Here is a 6437-nt window from a genome sequence, read left to right as displayed (position 1 = left end):
TGGATATATGATGATGCTTATGTCTCCGCTCTAACAATGGGATTCTTTGTCCACGAAACGGAACGGCGGGCTGTCGAGCACCCGCTTTTTTTTACAGGTTTTGGTTTTCCATTTATGTTTCGAGGTTGGACTTTAGCACATTAGCACGGTTAGCAGTGTGCTTAAGGTTAAGATACATTTTTTTAAGAAGATAAATTGTAGAAATAGGCGGGGTTTATGACTTTTGTGGTAACTTGTGACGACCAGGCACAACTCCGATACAAAGTATTTTTTTCTCAAAGTTGCAGGGATGTCACATGTCCTACTTATAACAGTACACTCATACACTAATCACTGTAAAACTTATATTAGATCAAATAAGCCACATGTAGCAAATAAGCCATGACATTTTCTGTTATCAAATTCACACTCATTGACTCATACAGAACTCCTCATTTTGGGTGAGCGAACACAACAAACAACGCCCCTGCAGAGAAAACAGATTTTGGGCCCAGTTTTCCTCTCTCATCACTTTCTTTGATTACGCTCAGCGATGGGATTCTGGACCAATCACGTCACGCGGTTGCTTAAGACAATTACGTCAAGACAGGTGTTTGGCTGTGGACGTGACGAGGACAAACAACAATTGCTGTCAGATAAGATATAGCGAGCATACACACAATTGACCACAACCCCAGGTGGCTCTTAATTGGGGAGGACGGCTCATAGTAATGGCTGGAAGTGTATCAAACTTTGGTTTCTATGGTTTCCATTGTGTTTGATAACATTCCATTCACTCAATTTCAGCCACTGTTATGAGCCGTCCTCTCCTCAGCTCCTGTGGATGCCAGGTTACCTTGGTGGTGTATGACAGGTGCCGAATTCATGGCTTTGTCCACCGCCACAGCTTCACACTGTCAGAGAGCAGCACGAAGCGTTGATCGCTGCTCTAAAACGTCTGCTTTAGGTCGTGTTGAGTGAGGTTACCGCTCCTGGCGGTGTGTTGAGGCTGGCGATGCCCGTGCGTTGACGCATCTGGTCATGTTGGCAGGAGCTGCCAAAAGGCGGAGCTGCAGAGTGCTGGGTCAGCTGGGCAGTCGCCAGACGAGACGCTGACACCTCAGGACACTCGGAGAGGAGGAGAACATGGTGATCGCTGAAAAGAGAAGGTAAATGGTGATGAGGAAAGAGATGAGGAAAGGAGGCTATTTAGAAGTGGAGACGGCTCATACAGTGGAGACGGCCCTACAGTGGAGACGGCCCCAGTGAGACTAGTGGAGACGGCCATACAGTGGAGACGGGGCGGTACAGTGAGACGGGCCATACAGTGGAGACGGCCATAAGTGGAGACGGGCCGCCTATAGCTAGTGGGTACGGCTCATACAGTGGAGACGGACGCGAAATCCACATCTCTGATGAAAGCTGTCTGATGCTAACCGTAGCTCACGAATGTGAAGATGTTTAAATTGGAGAAAATTACAAGCCTTTTATTTATTTTTTAAACAAATTCTTTCAACATGAAAATGTGTGACAATAGATTGTTGTATGAACAATTCCAAAGCTCTGCATGCTACTGGTTAGATCGGCTGTGAAATTATTCTGCGGCAGGACAACTGGCACCTGTACTCTGGATGATTTGATTAGCGTCAACTGTAGACTGTGCCTGGCAGTGGTCCCGTGTAGGCAAGGGATTTGAAATCAAAACCCAACCCTCAGGTAAAAAGCGATGACCTCAATTACTCATCTCTGTTTTGATCAAAACTGACTCTATGACCAAAATGATCCTATTTACACTTTGTAGTAAATAGGCAGGTTCTATTGATCCAGGTTAATTCGACCAAAAAATAAATGATGAATAATAACTGTGAAGGTATGCAGGGCATGTGATTCTAAATGCCAACTGCTTGCTAAATCTATATTTCAACTATAAGAAATAATGTGTCTTTGCAGGATCCTTGTCCTGACTTTCAAGAATCCCTGAATTGCTTCGCCTTGATTTTCTGATTGGCTGGATACAAGTTTCAACATCCAATTATTTCAGATCTACTAGAGCGCAAGTTTCATCATGGCGCTGACTGTGGCGACACGTTGGCACATTAGAATTATTAGAATATGCCAAATTTTTGTAAATTCTTGCATTCTATCCATGCAGGCTTTTGCAGGCTACCTGAGACATGAAACAGAGAGGTGGGAGGGCATACAGGCTGTCTGCAGGTTACCTGAGACATGAAACAGAGAGGTGGGAGGGCAGACAAGCTGTCTGCAGGCTACCTGAGACATGAAACAGAGAGGTGGGAGGGCATACAGGCTTTCTGCAGTTCATTCATCAATTTCCCTAAATGGATAAACACTTCAACTACTTCATTTTTTGAACCAACACTTGGTTTTTAGCCAAAAAGTTGTTGTAGGTGTGACGTCATTCCGTCCAGCTCATTTTTATTGACAAGACCATTCAGTGGAAACGCACTGTAGGAGGCATCCATTTTCTATGCAAATTGTCAACAAAAAATATCTGACAAGTTAATGGCAACGGGCTTTAATACAACCGGCTGTGATAGGGTGTTCCGTAGGGCGGCGCACATTTGGTCCAGCATCGTCCGGTTTTGCTGGTGTAGGCGTCATTGTAAATAAGAATTTGTTCTTAACTGACTTACCTAGTTAAAAATATGTATATATTGTTTAATAAAACATGTATTGACTAATAGCGATGCCATGTAGGCCATTTTCAACCAAATAAGTTGTTTTTTGAGTTCAGCTCCTCTTTGAGTGTTGACGCTCAGCAAGTCCTCTGGTGGTCAGAGAAAGTACTACCACATCTCTGGGCCAGAATTAGACTTATAGAACCCACGTCTCTCTTTCTCCTCATCACTTAATTAATCTCCCCCCATTGCAGTGACAGATTTCACCCCTCCACAGTGTGAGGTGGTCAGCGTCTCGTGGTCGACTGCCCTGCTGACCCAGCAGCCTGCAGCTCTGCCTTCTGGCAGCTCTCTGCCAACCTGACCGATGGCGTTAACGGCACGGCATCGCCAGCCTCACACACCTCCAGGGCATAGGCAGCCTCACCCACACGGACCTGAAGCAGACGTTTGTTGCAGCAGCGTTCAACGCTTCGTGCTGCTCTCTGACAGTGGAGCTGGAGGCGTGGACAAAGCCAGGAACGTCGGCACCTGTCGGTTTTCCCATGTCCGCAACGCGGGACCGCCCTCCTTGCCCTGTCCCTCCCACTGTTGGTGTGTCTGCTGGTCTCTGCTCTCTCACCACGTCCCTCAGAGACCTACTTATTTGAACTAATGCTGCGTTCATAACCAAGTGGGAATCTGTCATTTAAACGTTGTGAAGTGCATTCACATGCTTAGAACTTGTTGGAAACACTGATTTGGCTAATGGCCAACCAGCTGCGACAACCATAAACACAAAGTACAGCCATCATGCTTGCCAATATTTATAGTTTTCAAAAACCATATTAATAGATTGCTTTTAATAAGGTTTTGTTGCATTTAACTGCTGAAAATGCTGTTATCGAGTTAATTTCCTTAGCAGGTGACATCAGAGGACAGCATTTGGGAGACGTTGTAGCTCATGGGTGATAGACTAGTAATTACCAGTTGGAGGGCGTTCAAGGGGATTTTCCTATGTCCTATGTGGTAAATGCCACCTTCCCACTTGTTATGGTAATAGGGTAAGGCTCATGTATTGCTGCCTTCCCGACACTGCCTCTTAATGTTAACGTTACGTTCCAGGCCGACTATATCGCAGACACTGCATTGCATCAACAAATGCTTAGCGTGATACATAATTGTCGGCGAAATGATGCATCAGATTGCTATATGATGTGGAACGTGATATGTTAAACACCTCTCCATGGTGAAATCTGGCAGGCGTCTGCAAAGTAGTCAGCCTGAAACAGGGCCAAAGCCACGATGAAAATGAATGTCCTTTTGTAAAAAACTGCCAGCTGTACTCTCTCTAGGCACTTTCTCAACATGTCATTTGCACTGTAAGATGTTTTAATTTTGTAGCATAATGTAAGTCTTTAGTTTACATCTGTCATTAATAAAAAACCTCTGCTTTCCTACTGACCTCTGTATATAAAAAACAAATAACCTGAGTTGATTAGTAGCAATGTGAAACCGGTCTGATTTCACATTCTGTTTCACTTCACATATCAGTGAAACTAAATAGTGGTCAGTCTGATTGACTAGCTAGTAGTTTAGTGCGTAGGACACAGTTTAGAGTAAATAATGCTTCGACTGCACACATCCCACCCCTAGGAACAGCAGCATAATTGGCATAGTAAAGAAATCTCCATCAAAATCCATCTTTTTAAACTAAAGATATGTGTTTTTTGCATGGTCTGCGTCTCAATCAGCTGATGTCGCCGTTCCTCATGTGCGGTAGAAGATACACCTGTTTGTCAGACCAGCAGACATCCCAAAGAACCGGTCTTCTCACAAAAACGTTTGTAGCATCCAAACAGTTTGGGCTACAAACCAGTGGCGGTCAATGCCGTTTAAGATGAGGAGGCCTTATTTCTATTACAGCATATTTGATAACTTCATTCATATTGCATTCACCCAGTTTCAATGTAACAGCGATAGGTTTAGGCTACTACAGTCGTGGCCAAAGGTTTTGAGAATGACACAAATTATTCATTTTCACAAAGTCTGCTGGCCCAGTTTGTATGATGGCAATTTGCATCATACTTCCAGAATGCTATGAAGGTGATCAGATGAATTGCAATTAATTGCAAAGTCCCTCTTGCCATGCAAATGAACTGAATTTCCCAAAAATAAATTCCACTGCATTTCATCGCCCGCCACAAAAGAACCAGCTGACATCATGTCAGTGATTCTCTCGTTAACACAGGTGGGAGTGTTGACGGGACAAGGCTGAGATCACTCTGCATGCTGATTGAGTTCGAATAACAGACTGGAAGCTTCAAAAGGAGGGGTGGTGCTTGGAATCATTGTTCTTCCTCTGTCAACCATGGTTACCTGCAAGCAAGAAAACACGTGCCTTCATCATCTATTTGCACAAAAAGGGCTTACAAGCAAGGATATTGCTGCAGTAAGATTGCACCTAAATCAACCATTTATCGATCACCAAGAACTTCAAGAAGAGCAGTTCAATTGTTGTAAGAAGGCTTCAGGGCACCCAAGAAAGTCCAGCAAGCGCCAGGACCGTCTCCTAAAGTTAATTCAGCTGCGGGATCGGGGCCACCACCAGTACAGAGCTTGCTCAGGAAATGGCAGCAGGCAGGTGTGAGTGCATCTGCATGCACAGTGAAGCGAAGACTTTTGGAGGACGGCCTGGTGTAAGAAGGGCAGCAAAAGAAGCCACATCTCTCAGGAAAAACATCAGGGACAGACTGATATTCTGCAAAAGGTACAGGGATTGGACTGCTGAGGACTGGGTAAAAGTCATTTTCTCTGATGAATCCCTTTCCGATTGTTTGGGGCATCCGGAAAAAGCTTGTCCGGAGAAGAAAAGTGAGCGCTACATCTGTGTATGCAACAGTAAAGCATCCAGAGACATTCATGTGTGGGTTGCTTCTCAGCCAAGGGAAGTGGGCTCACTCACAATTTTGCCTAAGAACAAATCAAATCAAATCAAATTTTATTATCACATACACATGGTGGAGATGTTAATGCGAAGTGTAGCGAAATGCTTGTGCTTCTAGTTCCGACAATGCAGTAATAACAACAAGTAATCTAACCTAACAATTCCCACAACTACTACCTTATACACACAAGTGTAAGGGGATAAAGAATATGTACATAAAGATATATGAATGAGTGATGGTAAGAACGGCATAGCAAGATGCAGTAGATGGTATAGAGTACAGTATATACATCTGAGATGAGTAATGTAGGGTATGTAAACATAAAGTGGCATAGTTTAAAGTGGCAGTGGTACATGTATTACATAAAGATGGCAAGATGCATTAGATGATATAGAGTACAGTATATACATATACATATGGATGGGTAATGTAGGGTATGTAAACATTATATTAAGTGGCATTGTTTAAAGTGGCTAGTGGTACATTTTACATAATTTCCATCAATTCCCATTTTTTAAAGTGGTTGGAGTTGAGTCAGTATGTTGGCAGCGGCCGCTAAATGTTAGTGGTGGCTGTTTTAACAGTCTGATGGCCTTGAGAATAGAAGCTGTTTTTCAGTTTCTCGTCCCTGCTTTTGATGCACCTGTACTGACCTCGCCTTCTGGATGATAGCGGGGTGAACAGGCAGTGGCTTGGGTGGTTGTTGTCCTTGATGATCTTTATGGCCTTCCTGTGACATCGGGTGGTGTAGGTGTCCTGGAGGGCAGGTAGTTTGCCCCCCGGTGATGCGTTCTGCAACCTCACTACCCTCTGGAGAGCCTTACGTTGTGGGCGGAGCAGTTGCCGTACCAGGCGGTGATACAGCCGACAGGATGCTCTGCATTGTGCCATC

The 6437-nt window shown here is 44.3% G+C and overlaps 1 pseudogene; it reads left to right on the top strand.

The window, feature by feature from the left end:
- The window catches only part of LOC139025250 (von Willebrand factor A domain-containing protein 7-like), a 54155-nt pseudogene that overhangs the window by 31864 nt on the left and 15854 nt on the right, over window positions 1-6437 (top strand).

Source organism: Salvelinus sp. IW2-2015, unplaced genomic scaffold (genome assembly GCF_002910315.2).
Source record: "Salvelinus sp. IW2-2015 unplaced genomic scaffold, ASM291031v2 Un_scaffold2425, whole genome shotgun sequence".
NCBI classification, from domain to species: domain Eukaryota; kingdom Metazoa; phylum Chordata; class Actinopteri; order Salmoniformes; family Salmonidae; genus Salvelinus; species Salvelinus sp. IW2-2015.
Note: the sequence above shows the minus strand (reverse complement) of the source record. Positions and strands in the feature narration are given on the sequence as shown.